This window comes from Peromyscus californicus, unplaced genomic scaffold (genome assembly GCF_007827085.1).
Source record: "Peromyscus californicus insignis strain IS unplaced genomic scaffold, ASM782708v3 Scaffold_22__1_contigs__length_63687245, whole genome shotgun sequence".
Classification (NCBI taxonomy): Eukaryota; Metazoa; Chordata; class Mammalia; order Rodentia; family Cricetidae; genus Peromyscus; species Peromyscus californicus.
The window spans coordinates 59,806,808-59,825,019 of NW_026294525.1; the positions used below are offsets into that span (position 1 = coordinate 59,806,808).

The 18,212-nt window shown below is 44.1% G+C and overlaps 1 long non-coding RNA gene across 1 annotated transcript; it reads left to right on the forward strand.

Moving 5' to 3' along the window:
- Positions 1-233: 233 nt before the first annotated feature.
- Positions 234-4,152, forward strand: LOC128118668 (uncharacterized). The gene is made up of 2 exons (XR_008221294.1): positions 234-1,567; positions 4,036-4,152. It is a non-coding gene; the product is annotated as an uncharacterized LOC128118668 (long non-coding RNA).
- The last annotated feature ends 14,060 nt before the right edge of the window (positions 4,153-18,212 follow it).

Here is an 18,212-nt window from a genome sequence, read left to right on the forward strand (position 1 = left end):
AGTCTGTTGGAAATAGAGGCAGATACAGTTCAGTCTCTTGTAGTCCGCTGCTTTCCCGTTAGAGAGAGTTGAGCGAGCGCTAGCTAATGTCGCCGGCCATACTGTGTAAGCGAGGGTTCTGCGTGAGCGCAGACCTTATATAAGGCATCCTCCCCGGCAGGCCAGGAAGTGACGCCATCGCCCCGCCCTCGGGGCCTCATAGGCCCAGCGCCGTGTCAGTCAAACGTCGCCGAGCGCCGGCTGGCTGGCGGTGGGCCTACTGGGAGTGCAGAGGATTTGCAGCTTGGTTGCAGATGGAGCTGCCGCTGTCCCCAGAGCGGGAGACCGCACTGTTGTCCGGCTGGGCACTTGGGAAGCTGGGCTTGCTTGGAGAACTGTTGGGGCGAGCGGGAGTTAGACAAGGCTGTCCCACGCTGCATACAGCTGGTTAGCAGAGAACAAGAGGGAGTCTTGAGGGGTGTCTGCGGGGCTCGGCGGGGGCGGTGGCCCCTACTGGGTTGGCGTGGTGGCTTTGGTCCTATGGAGTTCCCCGCTTCAGCCGAGGGTTTTGTTGTTTTGTTTTGCTTTTTTGTTTTTGTCTTTTTTTTTTTCTCTTTTAAGCCATTTTTTTCATGTGTTTTTTTCGAGACGAACGCAGCCAAGGCAATGCAACTTAACGTTTGTCGGTGACGTACGTGTTGCCGGGGGTCGGACTGGAAAGCGCTTTAATTCTGCTGGTGCTTTTATCTGATGTGAGAATGAATGCCGCTCTCGACGGGTTTACACAATAGCCAGAAGCGTTGTCTTCCTATTTCAAAAGAGAAGAGCAACGTGGCGCCCCAGCCTTGCAGGGCTCCGGCGCTACCTACCTCCCACCGTGTGCCTCGCCTCGCTTAGGAGTTGGCTGAGTGCAGCAGCCACCTTTATCAACCCGTGATCCATTAGGTCAACTGGTGGAGATGTAGTTTGCAAAACTTTCCAGGAACTAGCTTTATTAAGTATAACACGAGGCTATTTGATAATATTTTTCTTGGACTATTCTTAAAGGGATGAACTAATTGAAAGTCTTTCTCTCAACCACTCCTCACCCCCAAAAATTTACAGTGCTTTCTCAAATGCCTAAGAAGGATTTTCACGGATATATAATAATAGTATAAACAGGTATCCAAGACTTTTTACTAGTAAACTAAAGTATAAATTAAAGATCGAATTAGTTTATTTTATTGTATTTTTATTTTTGTTTTTCGAGACAGGGTTTCTCTATAGCTTTGCGCCTTTCCTGGAACTCACTTTGTAGTCCAGGCTGGCCTCGAACTCACAGAGATCTGCCTGCCTCGCATGCGCCACCACCGCCCGGCTTAGTTTTTTATCCTAAGTAGCAAAAGATGGTAACAAAGTTATTAGTTACTTGGGATTACTGGGGGAGGGGGGAATTCCCCAATCTTGTAAAATTAAAAAACTATTGTTGTCGAAAGACAAAGTGACCTTTCCCTATTATCATTACTGAAAACACTGCTGAAATTTGCTTTTCTCTTACAAGAGCATGGGTTCACATGTCTCCATGAAATTTGTTAAGCTGTGTGATGAGGTAGGTACATATACTATTTTTGCCATATTTTTAAAGACATCTAACTTAAACTGGGGATTAGAACAAAATATAATAAATGTGACTTATTTATTATAATAGTAATTCAAGGAGGATGTGGTTGTAGTTGGAATAAAGATTAAAGGAATATTTCTGTGTTTTACAAGCTATTCAATTATTTGATGGTTGCTTATTGAAACAAAGACTGCCTACTAAACCACCTCAAACACTAATTGTGGTATAAATATAATTTGGCTTATAATTACTTATAATTAGTTGCTTTTTCAATTACTATTATGCTTTTTCCCAACTTAATTTAAGTTAACAAAACGGCCAAGAATCTTGGCACGGTCACACATTGTTAATTGGATACAGGGTAACTTAACTAGTGTCAATGAACTACATTGTTTCTTTGTAAAATGTATCGTTTTTTTTCTTAAGGACCATTATTATAGTGAAGCTCGAATCACTTGTGCTTTTAGCGAAGGTAGTTAGTTTTTGCTTATATTTCACAAAACTGAGTATATCCAGAAGTTATTTATCATCATTCTTAAACTAGTCTCTTTCTTTCAATGATCATTCTTTCCTACTTTAAAAAAAAAAAAATGAGAAGCCAGGTGATGTTGGCTGGCGCCTGCCTTTAATTCCAGCACTGGGGAGGCAGAGGCAGGCGGATCTCTGTGAGTTCGAGACCAGTCTGGACTACAGAGTGAATTCCAGGAAAGGCGCAAAGCTACAAAGAGAAACCCTGTCTCGGAAAAAAAAAAAAGAAAGAAAGAAAAGAAAATGAGAGAGACGGCTCAGTTGTTACAAGGATTTGCTGCTCTTTCAGAGGACAGGGCTTGATTCCCAGTATACACATGCTGGCTCATGTACATCTGTAACTCCAGTTCCAGGAGATCCACCATTGTCTTCTGACTTCTATGGGCACCAGGCAAGCACAAGGCATACATATGTACATGCAGGCAAACACTCGTGCATAGAAAATAAAAATAAAATTCTTTTCAGAAGTGCTTATTTAACATAGCATTTTGCCATCTTCCTCTTTTGCTTTTGTCCTAAGAATTAAGCCAAGGACTTGAACTATGTAGCCAAGGCTGGTACTGAACTTGGAACCCCTCTGCTCCTGTCTCCTAAGCGCCAGGATCATAATCATTCATTTCCCTTTGTAGTCACTCCTGTTGGGATCTTACCCAATTTGGTTGGAAAGAAGCTGGGGACTGAGCCCAGAGTTTCCATATGCTAAATATATGCTGTACTACTGAGTGTGTGTGTGTGTGTGTGTGTCTGTGTGTGTGTGTGAGTGTGTGTGTGTCCGTGCGTGTCCATGCACATCATATCCTCAGCTTACATGTGGAGATCAGAGGACATCTTCGGGAAGTTGGTCCTCTTTTTTTCACCATAAATGTCCTGGAGATCAAACTCAGGCCATCAGACTTGGTGGCAAGCACCCTTACGCACTGAACTGTCTTTCTGGCATCCAAGGCCCAGCTCTAAAACGCCTTACTTAACTCTATTTCTCCCTTTGTGTATCATCCATGTTTTTCCTCTAAATCTCCCCAAAAGATGGCAAGACAGATGCATACTTATGGCCTGTTCCTCTCCATTGCTCCTTCGGATCCCAGAAATGGGTTTTTATCCCTGGGAATTAAATAAAATGGTATTTTTCAAGGCCCACATTTGGTCAAACCGAATGATTCAGTTTTTGAATAGTTTGTGATATAGTACACCAACCCCTCCCCCAAAAGCTGGGGTTTGAACCTAGGGCCTCAGGCACGCTAGACCATACCCCCCGCCCTTGCTTCAGGAAAGGCTTCCCTGGGCTCTTGTGATAATGCCCTCTCTGATTTTCTTTTTCCATGGGGTTTTCTTCCTCATGACATAAGAGTTCTTACTCTCCTCTCTGCCTTTCTCTTCATATACAGTCTTTCCCAGAAGACCTGTTCATCCAGTTCACACTTTTTTTTTTTTTTTTTTGGTTTTTTTGTTTGTTTTCGAGACAGGGTTTCTCTGTGTAGCTTTGCGCCTTTCCTGAACCTGGCTTTGTAGACCAGGCCAGCCTCGAACTCACAGAGATCTGCCTGCCTCTGCCTACTGAGTGCTGGGGTTGGGGGCAAAAAACTATGTTAACCTAACTAACCTAGTTTCATTTCTAAAATACCCTGATCTAAACCAAAACCAAACCAAACAAACAAGTAAAAAACCACCTTACTGGAGAAAGGGATTTATTCTGCTCATAATTCCAGGTTACATATAGTCCATCATAGCAAGGACTGGAACTTGAAACATTTATTCACCTCCACGGTGAAGAACAGAGAGGAATGACTATAAATGCTCGCTTCTATTCAGCTTCATTTCTCTGCTTTTTTGTTTAAAGATTCTGCCTCTCCTATCTATCATCTATCTTTTTTTTTTTAGATGAATGCCTTCGTGAATTTATGTGCACTAATGCATTCCTGGTGTCCTTGTAGGCTGGAAGAGAACCTGGAAGAAGAACTGGAGTTACAGGCAGTTGTGATCCACTGCATGGGTGACGGGAACTGAGCCCTGGTCCTCTATAAAAACCAATAAACGTTCCTAACCACTGAGTCATCTTTACAGCCTCCATTTCTCTTTAATTGTTGAGGATATAACCCTCAGGAGCGGTACTGCCCACTGGGTTAGGTCTTCCCCGCTCAATTAAGGCAGCCATGATGATTAGTCACAGACAAGTTCACAGGACAACTTGATCTTGACAGTCTTGCATTGAGATCATCTTCCCAGGTGACAATTAAAACTGACCATCACACTGACCTTTAAACTTCTATGTGAGCCCATCCTGAAGACTACTTCACTATCAGCATCTCTACCATCCTCTCATTTGTCAAAGTCATACTGACCTTTCTACCTTTAGGTAAATGTAATTCATCTGAAACATTTTCTTTTACTCTTTGTAGGATTTGTTCATTCTTTCATTTTTATTCTTTGAGACGGGTTCTCAGGATGTAGCCCAGGCTGGCCTCAAACTCTCTCTCTCCCTGCCTCGGCTTCCCAAGTGCTGGGATTGCAAGTGTGAGTCATCAGGTCTGCCTCAGCTTGTTAATTCTAGCAATTTGAGGTTTTAGTTTAAATGTTGTTTCTTCTGGGAGCTTACCTATGACGGAGGGCCAAGATGTAGTGATCCTCAAACATAGTGATTCAAAAAAGATTAAAGTTTGTTTGTACTGGCACAACATGCAGAGGCAGGCAGATGGTCCAGAGTCAGTGGACAGCTCTGCTCCAGGAGATTGCTAACCTGTTTTTCTCGTGGGGTGTGTTGATATAAAAAGAAAAAAAAAAGAGTTCTGAAACAAGAGAGTCATTTATTCCAAGCCACTAGGGAGGACCCTACTTCCTAGAAACATACATTCAGGTTAATATTTGCTCCTAAAGGATATTGTTCCACCAGGACATGGTTCCACCCATAAAGAGATTACAAAACCATTTGTAGTCACAGAGGGAAGTAGGCAGCCATCAAGTCAACAGACGCCAAAAAGTTGGGGAAATCTAGGCTAGAAAGATGGCCCAGCAAGAAAAGGTGTTTGTCTCCAAGCCTGAAGACCTGAGTTCCATGCCCAGAACCCACATAGTGGAAGGAGAGAACCAACTCCTACTAGCTGTCAAAATGTCTTCTGACCCCAACACATGGTCTATGGCATGTACTCCTCCCCCCGCCCCACAAAACCTAAAAAGATTCTGGTGCCTTTTCCTTCCTAGCCTTATGATTTAATAGAGGCCAAAAAAGCTCATTCAGCCTTAAGATAAACTTCAGGACAGGGCTGCTGATGGCACATGCCTTTCATCCCAGCACACTGGAGGCAGAGGAAAGCAGCTCTGTGAGTGTGAAGCCAGCCTGATCTACACAATGGTTTCCAGGACTGCCAGGGCTATGTGAAAAAACAAAACAAAACAAACAAACAAAAAAAAACATACAACGAAAGCTCAGGACTTTAATCCAGGAGTGACACATAAAATGCCGTCAAACACAGAGACACAGAGGTCAACAGTAAGTAGCTGTCAGAGGACCCAATACAACTTGGACTTCTTTTTGTAAATTTGAGGCATAATCTTGTATGTAGTCTAGGTCGTCCCAAGTGCTGGGATAACAGGTGTGTGCCACTTTACCTGGCCCCACATTACTTTTCTTGTTGATGTGACAAATGGCTAACAAAGGCAACATGAAGAAGGAAGGGCTCGTTATAGTTAATGCTTTAAGAGGGAATGTTGTCCATCATGGCAGTGAAGACATGCTGGCAGGAAAGGGAGATGACTGGTCGGTCACACCGCATCAGCAGTCCAGAAGCAGAAAGTGGTGACTGCTGGAACTGCACTCACTGTCTGTTTTTTACCCATCCTGGTACTCCAGTCCACGGGATGCTGCTGCTCACACGCAGGGTGGGTCTTCCGCCCTCAGTTAAACTTCTCTGGAAACATCTTCACGGACATTTCTAGAGGTATACTTCCTAGTTAACTCAGAATCCAGTCCTGTTGACAATGAAGATTAACCACGATAGGCTTCTTAATTTACAGTGCTCCATCTTTCCATGAAGTCCCAACACTCTAATCAGTGAAAGATGCAGTCCTCCGTTCTCATGATTAAAGCTTGTGAACACCTCTCCACATTCTGGACTGCAAGAAGAGGAAGACAAGAGATGAAGAACAGTTTCTATATAAAAACAGGATCTGGAGACAGCATCAGCTTGGTTTGTGCCGTAGTTGGAACAAAATCAGTTCCTTCCAAAATCTGGTGGTTGCCAATGTACTAACATTAAGAGATGATTAGGGCCAGGTGGTGGTGGCACACACCTTTGATGCCAGCACTCAGGAGGCAGAAACATGTGGATTTCTGTGAGTTTGAGGCCAGCCTGTTGTACAGATTGGAATTCCAGGTTAGCCAAAGATACACAGAGTAACCTTGTCTTGAAAAACAAAACAAAAACAAAAACAACAAAAAACAAAACCAAAAATAAAACAAAACCAAAACTCAACCAAACAAATGAACAAAAAAAGATACAATTCTACATAACATGACATACTCCTATATGTGGTGTTAGCTATCTGTTGCTGCAAAACAAATCCTGCAAACTTGAGTGACATAAAACAGCACACACTTCACTCTCTCACTCTTCCTGTGGGTGTTCCTGTGTGGCCCAGCTGGAGTCTCTACCCCAGGGCCTCTTACAAGGCTATACTCAGCTTTTCAATTTCTTTTAGTCAGTTTGAGCTGCTAGAGCAGAATACCGTACAGAGAGCCTTATGAACAATAAGAGTTGATTTCTCATAGTTCTGGAATGGAAAGTCCAAAACTGGGTGCCAGAGTTGGGTTCCCAGGAGGGTCACCACACGGAGAAGAAGATTCAAAAGCTCTCAGATACCTTCTTCTTTTCCTCTTTTTATAAGGAAGGGCACTAATCCCACTCAGGAGGATTCCACCTTAAAAACCTACTTACTTCCTGAGGGCCCTGTATTAATAACATCACATGAGGAGTAGGATATCAAATTATAAATTCAGGGGGCTGTGACAGAACATTCAGTCCATAACAGCCCACGCTCTTGAGTCTCATTTCAAGACTCAACTAAGGAAGGGTTTTTCCAACCTCATATGATTGTTGGCAGAATTCAGCTCTTTCCTGACTGTTGAGCCGAGTGCCTCAGTCCCGCACCTCGGGACATCCTAACACCTTTGCATTGTTGCCATACTCTTTTGTTTAAGATCATAAGCAAGTTGCTTTGAAGGAAAATGGATTCTACAGGCCCATGCTAGGCAAGTGCTCTGCCACTGAGCTATGCCCTGCGGCCATTCATGTGCTTTTAATCTGAATTTAAAATGAACAGTGCCAAAGCTGGCTCTTGCCTGTTTGTGAGAGCCAATTTCTATATGTTCAGAAAACTTGGGAGTGAACTGATATCACATTGTTAGCACGAAATTGGCTGTGGTCAAATTACTCACTTCAGTGAGACGGTGAACACTGCAGTCCAAGAGGTGTTTGTTACATGTTTACCAACTCTGCTGGTTCATTTTAACTGTCAGCTCAACACAACACAGGAACCACAGGAAAGAGAGTCTTAATGTGGAGTTATCTAGACCAGGGCTTGTGGTCATGTCTGTGGGGGATGGTTCTGACTGAAAATTTACGTAGGAAGACCCAGTCTATTGTAGTCGGCACCATTTCCTGGGCAAAGGGTCTTAAACAGTGTAAGAGAAGTGAAAGCTAGCTGAGAGCAAGCAGGGACCCATGTGTTGATTCTCTTTGCTCCCGACTGTGGATGTTATGTTTTACGTTCCTACCTTAGCATCCCCAAGATAATGGGCTGTAACCTAGAACTGTAACCCAAATAAAACCTTTCTTTCTCTAGTGTGCTTTTCATGGGGCATTTGTCACAGCAACCAAGGTACCAACATACCACTGATTGGCACAAACCCGTGAGACTAACGTTGTTGAAAACATGGTTTTGTTTTTTTTTTCTCATGTAAATATGAGTTCTACTACTCGAGGCTGTTATGAGGCTTTGCAGAGAAAAGCAAGACAAGTGGGATTAGTTTTGTTTTTGAGGCAGGGTCTCTCTACATAACCCTGGCTGACTTAGAGCTCACTACATAGGCCAAGCTGGCCTCAGACTCACAGAGATCTGCCTGCCTCTGCCTCCTCCGTGCTGGGATTAAAGACATGTGCCAATATACCTAAGAGACAACTGTTTTTGAAAGTGCAAAATATCACATAAAAGTAAAATATGGTGGTATTACTACAAAATACAGACGCAATGGAAGGAGGAGGAGGAGGAGCACTCCCAAGAATCAAGACGGGAAAGCAACGGAGGCCGGGGCCTGGAGAGAGAGGAAGGCAGCGGAAGAAAAGACTAGAAAGCCTGAGTGGCTCACATCAAATCATAAAACAAAAGTGTCCAGAGACAGGCTGGAGAGACGGCTCAGCAGTTAGGAGCACTGACTGCTTTTCTGGAGGACCCGGGCTCGATTCCCAGCACCCACGTGGCCGCTCACAACTGTCTGTAGCTCCAGTTCCAGGAGATTCATTGCCCTCTTCTGGCCCCCACAGACATGGCATGCAGGTGCTACACAGACACACAGGCAGGCAAAACACTCATAAAAGATAAATTTAAGTGACACATACAATCTGTCTCAAAAGCTCTTTGACTGGTTTGGTTTTTGTTTGTTTGTTTGTTTGTTTGTTTGTTTGTTAAGAGATATGCCAAATACGAGAAAGCTGTATTACTTAGGATGACTGTTCTGTGTTGTATATCAACTTACCAGACACAGATGAAAGACAAGAAACAGAGCTGGTGTGGTGGCTTATTCCTGTAACTGCTGCCAGTTCAAGGCCAGCCTGGGTGATAGAGTAAGGTCCTGTCCCTACAAAACCAAACCAAGCCAAACAAAAACAAAAAGATAAGAAATGGAAAAAACTAAACTAGTGAGAGTATGGCATCAAAATATAATAACAATCTCAATGTTTCCAGGATGAATCAAATATTTAACAGCTGATAAGAGTGGTTGGTGCATGCCTGGACTCCCAGCACTCTGAAGATTGAGACGAGAGATTATGACTTTGAGGTCAGCCTGGGCTACATAGCAACTTCAAAACCACCACCACCACCACAACAAAAACAGCCTGACAACACGCTTAATAGAGGTGGACAAGGCCATTTATAAGTTATGTAGTGGGTTATTATCCTGCCAAAATACACTTGCAATATTTTCTTTTCTTTTTTTTTTTTTTGGTTTTTTGAGACAGGGTTTCTCTGTGTAGCTCTGTGCCTTTCCTGGAACTCATTCTATAGCCAAGGCTGGCCTCGAACTCACAAAAATCCACCTGGCTCTGCCTCCCGAGTGCTGGGATTAAAGGTGTGCACCACCAGTGCCTGGCCAAAAGTGATTGTTTTTAAAAGTGTATGAGCAGGCCAGGTGGTGGCGGCACAAGTCTTTAATCCCAGCACTTGAGAGACAGAGGGAAGCAGATCTCTGTGAGTTCCAGGCTAGCCTGGTCTACAAAATGAGTTCCAGAACAGGCTCCAAAGCTACACAGAGAAACCCTGTCTTGAAAAAAACAAAGATTGCAAGTGTATGCTACCATGTTTGTTTCTTAAATTTATTTTACATTTATTTGTTTGTTTGTTTTGTGTGTGTGCTCTCACATGTGCAAGTGTGCAGGGGTGGGGGTTAGGGGACAACTCCTTCTACCACGTGGATCCTGGGGATCCAACTCAAATCATCAGTCTTGGCGCCAGGCACCTTTATCTCTTAGCCATCTCTCCTGCTTCTGTGGGGTCTTTTCCTGAGTTCACGTTGCAGCTGCAGGTGGTTCCCTATGGAAGCTCAGTGTGACACCCTGGATTCATCCCCAGCACTGGCTAAGGGTTGAAGGTAGGATACTCAGATTGTAGGGTGCGATCTTCAGGATTGAAGATAGGAGCTCTTCTTTCTGTCTAAAAGTGGACTTGTTACACAGCTTGCAACACTCTGTTGTAACACAAGTGACTAAACCCATTGTCGCCAGCGCGCTAAGCACTCCCTATACTGAGCTACATCGCAAGCCCCTCCCTCCCCCAGATCTGCCTGCTCCTGCCTCCCAAATGTTGGGATTAAAAGCGTGAGCCACTGATCAGCGTTTGGGATGCAGAGGCAGGTGGATCTCTCCAGAATTCGAGACCAGCTTGGTCTACAGAGTGAGTTCCAGGGCAGCCAGCCAAGCGCTACACGGAGAAACCCAGTCTGGGGGGTGGGGGAAGCATGAGCCACCATGCACCTGGTTAGGGTTGTAGTTTCATGAAGCATAGGTTCTAAAAAAGTTGTTTTAAAGATTTGGCTTTTACTTATGAGTTACACTTGCGTGAGTGTATGCGGCCCGTGTGTCTGTGTAAGTGAATGCCATGTGAGTGCAGGAACCTGTGGGGGCCAGAAGGGGGCATAAGACCCTTAGGGACTGAGTCACGGGCAGCTGTGGGCCACTCTTTCAAAGAAGTCCTCTGGAAAAGCAGGGTGTGCTCCTAACAGCTGAGCCCCTTGAAGAGTTTTAAAGCCGTAGTCTAAACGTCAAACTCCCAACCCCGCCCTCGTCTCTCTGTGTCGCTGGTAGACACGAAGTTTTCATGAAGTAGTCATCAGGGATCCGCCATCAAAAGCTTTTCAAGGGCCAGATGTGGTGGCAAACACCGTTAGTCAGGAGGCAGAGGCAGGAGGATCTCTGTGAGTTCCCGTTACAGACCAGTCCAGTTACAAAGTAAGTTCCAGGACAGCTAGGGCTGCATAGAGAGATCCTGTCTCAAAAAAAAAAAAAATCCCAAACAAACAAAAAACCCCTCTCAAAGGCCAATGAGATAGATAGATAGCTCAGCCAGCAAAAGTAAAAGTGTGGCCACCAAGCCTGGTGACAAGTTTGATCCCTGGGATCTCCACAGCACAAAGAGAGCTGACTTCTGCAAGCTGTCCTCTGACCTCCACACACATACCATGTCATGCCCACCTCCCCACCTTGTCCCCTAATCATGTAATTGAGAAAAAACAGCCACTCCTCAAATTGAAATTGAGAAGCCTGGTGTGAACTACCTTGTGTCCCAGATGCTTGGGGAGCCGAGGCAGGAAACCCCTAAGGGTTACCTCAGAGAAGGTCAGAAACTTCAGCTCTGTGGCAGAGTGCTGCCTAGCACAGGCAAGGCCCTGTGCGTGTCCCCACCACCACGAAAATTCAATAAAAAGAAACTTAAAAGCCCATGTTTTCCAAGGACCACTCTTTCTAGACATTCAGTCCGGATGTGAGTAGCTTACGGTAAGTTTCCACATCAAGCCTTATGAGATAAATGGTCTGTAAGATATTCCTTCTATGAACTACTAGGGAAAGCTGCTGGTTGTCTCCACGCTCCCCAAAGTCTGACATCTGGTAAAAGCCCAGACTCCTTTCTTTTAGACCTGACAGTCTGCAGCCCTGCAGCAACTGAGAAGCTCTGAGAGAAGGGCCCCTTATCTGAGGCTCGCCCTGGTCAGGAATAGCCAAGCAAGCTCCCTCCTCCCAATTTCCACATGAGGACCACTCATGCAGAGCTTTATAACGTCAAGGTTATGCTCGTCGGCAGAATAAGGTATTGAAGAAATCTTTCAAGACCAGTGATAGAGTAATGGGTGTACATGAGAAAAAAAGGAAGCCAGAGGAAACAGAAGCCATGTAGCAAGGAAACTTCCCAGGCTAGAGTGGCATAAATACGCTCCACAGGAGTAAGAGAAAACACTGTTCCTAGAAAACAAAGCCGAAAAATACAACCAAGAAACCTTCAACAAATCAAGAGAGTGCTTGGAAATTAATAGAGTGAAGTTTTTATGTTTGGTTGTTTTTTGTTGTTGTTGTTGTTTTTGTTTTTAAATAGAGAAAAAGAAAAACAAACAAAAGGGTGGGAGACACATTTGAACTAATCTCTAAGACTGTAGGACGATCAGAGACGGACATAGGAGAGAAACGATGAAGAAATTGGCCCGTTAGTCAGAAGTCCCCACATCTAGGTAGTACGAGCTCCAGAAAGAGAAGATGGGAAATAATTACTAAAGATAACACATATTCTAAGTTTCAGGATGGAAGCATGTGGCTTTCTAGACTGTAAACGCTTCACGCGTGCACTGCACATGAGTGAAAAATAGCAAAACCCTTGGGGCCCGGGATGACCGTGGGTAAAGTGCTTGCCAGCAAGGATCTGCATGGTAAAAGGCGTGAACCAATTCCTTATTGTCCTCTGACCTCCACATGTGCACAGGTGAGCCTGTGCCCACAGACACACACAATCAAAACACATGAGCCTGTGCCCACAGACACACACAATCAAAACACATGAGCCTGTGCCCACAGACACACACAATCAAAGTGCATGAGCCTGTGCCCACAGACACACACAATCAAAGTGCATGAGCCAGTGCCCACAGACACACACAATCAAAACACATCTTTTTAAAATAAGGAGAATAGGGCTGGAGCAAGTAACTATCAAAAGGAAATGTGATTTAAAATTTTTGTGACATTTATTTATGGGAGGTGGGCTTGCACAGCACTCTTGGGGGAGGGAGATATCTCCTTCCACCACATGGATCCCTGGGTTCAAATTCAGGTCATCAGGCTTGGCAGCAAGCTCCTCTACCTATGGAGCCATCTTACTTGCAGCCCGTGTTCTGCTTTTTATAACATGTACACAAAAGTGGTCCAACAGAGCCGCAGTAGTGAAGAATTAAATCCCCGGCTGGCTCTCTCTCCTGCCGTTCTTGTTTGAGAAAGATAATAGCTGGAATAGTTGAAGCAACGAGCTATCTCCATGGAAATGTCACCTCACATAGGAAACCCTTCTGTAGAACTGGAAAACAAAGGCTATTCCAGAACAGGTTCGAGTTGACCACCCCAAACTCCCACTCACTGTGGAAGCTAGAAGCAGCGGACTCTTGGTAACTGATCAAGAACCCTTGCCGGGCGGTGGTGGCGCACGCCTTTAATCCCAGCACTCGGGAGGCAGAGCCAGGCGGATCTCTGTGAGTTCGAGGCCAGCCTGGTCTCCAAAGCGAGTACCAGGAAAGGCGCAAAGCTACACAGAGAAACCCTGTCTTGAAAAAACCAAAAAAAAAAAAAAAAAAAAAAGAACCCTTACCACCTCAATATCTAATTGATCAAGCTAAGCTTGCTGCACTCATCGTGATCCAGCCTTGTTCTAGAATCATAAGAAGAAAGTGAGCCTTCTGGACCTTATTTCTCAGATCCGTAACCTTATAATGTGAAAAGTAAAGTCTGGGGAAAACTCTCGTCCAACTTTCCTGGCCCCTGGGGACTGGAGAGCACAAGTACTTTATCCCTACCCACTTTCCTTCCCGGAGACTTACATGCTCCCTGCAAAAGGAAGCCCTGTTACTTTTAGGCCTTGTTTCTCCAGCCATAGCTGATTAGATCATCCCAGAACACCTAATCCGACCAGATTCTCTCCCTAAATATTTTGAACCCAGAGACGTGGCCTTTGAAACAACAATTCAGTATAGGAACCTTGAAAGAACCAGACACAAAAGTGCATAAAACTAGGAATTTAAACATTTTGGTGAAAACTCTACAGAATGTAAGAATTGCAAAACTTTCAAGGAGCGAGAGTTTGACATTATCAGTGGTGAAATAGATGATTTTTTAAAAATCACTTATTTATTCTTATTTTATGTACATTGGTGTTTTGCCTGCATATATGTCTGTGTGAGGGTGTCAGATCTTGGAGTTACAGACAGTTGTGAGCTGCCATGTGGGTGCTGGGAATGGAACCTGTGTCCTCTAGAAGAGCAGTCAGTGCTCTTAACCACCAAGCCATCTCACCAGCCCTGTAGATAATTTTCTAATGGACACATAAAATGATTATGTGTACTTTGGTATCTTCTGGTATCACAACATACATGCTTTAAAAGTAGCTTGGTGGGGTTGGTGGGGGCTGGAGAGATGGCTCAGTGGTTAAGAGCAGAGGCTCCTCTTCCAGGGACTCCAGTTCCGTTTTCAACACCCACTCACCTCATGCAGCTCACAATAAATCTGTAGCTCTAGCTCCAGGGGAGTCAACACCTGTAGTCTCTGAGGGAACCCTCATTCACATGCACATGCCAATACACAGACATGCAGACATACTCATAATTTAAAACATATTTATTTATTATGTGTGTTGATATTTTGCCTGGATGTATGCCCATATGAGGTTGTAAGATGCCACCTGGAACTGGAGTTACAGACAGTTCTGAGCTGTCATGTAGGTGGTAGGAATTGAACTAGGGTCCTCTGAAAGAGCAGTCAGTGCTCTTAACTGCTGAGCCATCTCTCTAGCCCCAAGACATACTCATAATTTAAAACATAAAATAAATCTGGAAAAAAAAAGTTGTTTTAGGGGCTGGAAAGATGACCCAGTGATTAAGGGCACTTCCTGTTCTTTCAGAGGACTGGAGCTGGGTTCCCAGTATCTAAATTGCTTGGCAGACAATAGCCTCTAATTTCAGCTCCAAGGGATCCAATGCCACTTTCTGGCCTCCCTGGGCACCTGTGCACACACACATACACACACACACACACACACACACACACACACACACACACACACACACAAAGTAAAATAACTTTAAAAATATAAGTCAGGGCTGCATAGAAAGAACCTGTTTTAAAAAATATAAAAGGTTAATGAATAAATACATACATAAATAAAACAGCTTTTGCCAAATGTGGTATCTCATGCCTATAATTTCAGCACTTGGGAGACTGAGGCAGGAGAACTGCCATGAGTTCAAGGCCAGTCTGGCCCATAGAGTCATTTCCAGGTCAGCTGGAATGAGACTTGACCTCAAAAACAAAAATTAAAAAACAATAAAAAAAGGTAGTGTATTTTATTTTTTTGTAAGTGAATTTCAATTCAATTCTGATATAAAAACTGCATGTTTGGCCGGGCAGTGGTGGCACACACCTTTAATCTCAGCACTCGGGAGGCAGAGCCAGGTGGATCTCTGTGAGTTCAAGGCCAGCTTGGTCTACAGAGGGAGATCCAGGACAGGCACCAAAACTATACAGAGAAACCCTGTTTAAAAACAAAACAAAACAAAACAAAAAACCCCAAAAAACTGTATATTTGTGTATGTTGGTGACACTGTTTACAATTATTAAATACTTACACATGAAAGATAGATAACGATGAAAATTAAATTCACCACGGTAGAGAGTAAATTATTTCTGCCATGGGTAATTAAAAATTTGAATTTTATGAGTAACTATGTATAGCTATTTAATACTTTTTTATGCTGAATAATGAAGTTACAATATTGTTTACTAAGTCTTATAGCCAGAGCAAAATTTGAAAAAATTTTCCATTTACTTAGATATTTCTATAAGCTGTTTTATAATGAACACTTCGTTTATCCTTAAAGAACATAAACTGGGCCGGGGAGGTGGCCCAGCCTTTAAGAGCGTTTGTTGCTGTAGGAGAGGACTTGCGTTCCATTCCCAGCACTGACATGGTGGCTCACAAGCAACTGTAACTCCAGTTCCGGGAGACTGATGCCTGTTGACCTCCTGTGGTGGTGTGAATAAGAATAGTGGCCACCATAGGCTCATATATTTGAAAGCTTAGTCACCAGAGTCAAGCTCTTTGAAAGGATTAGGGTTAGGAGGTGTGGCCTTGTTGGAGACACTTGGGGTGGGCTTTGAGGTTTGAAAAGCCCACACCAGGCCCAGTGGTCTTTCTCTCTTTACCTATGGATCAGTATACACCTCTCAGCTACTGCTCCAGCATCATGCTTCTGGCTATGATGGACTAAACCTTTGACACCTAAAGCAAGCCCCCAATTAAATGCTTTCTCTTATAAAAGTTGCCTTGGTCACGGTGTCTCTTCACAGCAACAGACTCAGGTACAAGGCACACACATGACGTACATATACATAGGCAGGCAAAGCATTTGTACACAAAAAAATAAGTGAATAAAAAATATTTTTAAGTTTAAATGATTTATTGAAGGCATCTCCTCCCATCAGCAAAGGGAAGGAAAATAGGTAAATTCGTCAGCATTTGATACATAGAAAGATGAGCTTAATGTCCCATGCACTTTTGTGGTCCATTCACAGAATACTGCTCCAAACCGGTGTTGAGGCCCCTGTTGCCTTGGTGAAGTCCAGGTTCTCTTTCACTCATCTTTATGGCCAGTCAGAAGTGGGTTCTGACTGAGTTAGATGCGGGTTATAGAAGGAGGCTCGGCTACCATCTCCCCAGGGGAGAGACTTGGTCCTGATGCGGAGGTGGGAATAGGCCGGTCTCTACTGCTCTCGGTTGTGGATTTCAGGAAAACACTGAGCATGTTCACTTCAACTTGGTGCAATGCCATGAAGTAGGTGAATGCCTTCCACGTGACAGCTGAGCCCTCCTCTCCCTGGGCCAGTGCACCAGCAGTGGAGACCCCAGGAGGCACACACCATTGCTGTCACTGTCTTGGACCTAAAAATAAATCTTAAAAAAAAAAGACATATTTGCCGGGCGGTGGTGGCGCACACCTTTAATCCCAGCACTCGGGAGGCAGAGCCAGGCGGATCTCTGTGAGTTTGAGGCCAGCCTGGGCTACCAAGTGAGTCCCAGGAAAGGCGCAAAGCTACACAGAGAAACCCTGTCTTGAAAAACCAAAAAAAAAAAAAAAAAAAAAAGACATTTTTCTAAGAAAAATAATATTTGCAGTAATCAGTTCAGTTTACCTAGCAATTGCTTTAAATAATTGACTAGTAGATTTCCTCATTTATTTGATTTTGCTGCGCCACGGATGAAACTCAGGGAAAGTGCTGTACCACTAGGCTACACTCACAGCCCATCGAGGCTCAAGTTTAAGAAAAAAATTAACTAAGTTAGTTAATTAAGATATAATTACATAATTGCCCACTTCCCTCTCCTCCTCCCCACCCTGTCCATGATCTTCCTTCACTCCCTGTCACGTTCATAGCTTCTTTTTCTTTAATTGTGCTAACACATATGTGTATAGAAACATACACATATAAATACAACCTGCTGAGTCCATTTGGTGTTGTTTGTGTGTATATGATTTCAGGGCTTATTGCTAGATATTGGATAAACAATCGGGGGGCTCTTTCCTGTGGAGGACTGGGTCCCCCCCTTCCATGGTATTGTGTCCATTGTGTTATTTAGTCATTGTTCAGATCTTGCTCAGGCCGTCATATTGTTGATAGAGCATCAGGGCGTAGCTTTCCTGACATTTCCAGGAGATACATTACCACAGAAGCCTTCGGGGTCCTTTGGTACTTACGATCTTTCTCTCCCCTATTACGTGATGCTCCTGAGCCTTAGGAGCAGGAGTTGTATTGTTGGTTGTTTTTGTTTTGTTGTTTTTATGAAATATGGTTTTTTATGTAGCCCTGACTATTCTAGAACTCACTATGTAGACCAGGCTGGCCTGAAACAGAAATCCACCTGCCTCTGCCTCCCAAGTGCTAGGGATAAAGGAGTACTAGGTACCTCTGGATCGGTTTGCTTGTCTGCATTTTGCCCTGCGGTGTTTTTCTATAATGGTCTCCATCTTTGGCAGAGAAAACCTTGATGAGAGATGACAATGATACTCATCTGTGGTACAGGGTAAGTATTTAGTTTGGAATCATGCTGGTTTAGAGAAGTGTTGGTAGTAGGGACTCCTCCAAGACTAGCCCCAAGTAGTTGGTTAGGTTTCAGTACCTGGCATGATTTCCCTTCTATTGAGTGGGCTTTAAGTCCAATTAGACAGCAGGTGACTAGCAGCAAACTATGAGCGTCACTGTTCCACCTTTTAGGGAACCTTGCTCTACTGGTCCTGGAGGTTTGCACACATCACAGCTAGGTAGTACTGTGATTGTCTCCCTCCCTCGGCCGTTTAGTGCCTTCTGGTACTATGAAAGCTAGTCCTCTTGGAGGAGGCTTTCAGGTCAGATCTAGCTTGAGTCCTGTGTCTGAAGGGCATGATGTCTTCAGAAATAGAAGCTTAACTTCAACCTCTGGAGGGCAACTAAGGGCAATAGCTATACAGCACACACACACACACACACACACACACACACACAAATGGCAATAGCTATACAGCACACACACACACACACACACAAATGGCAATAGCTATACA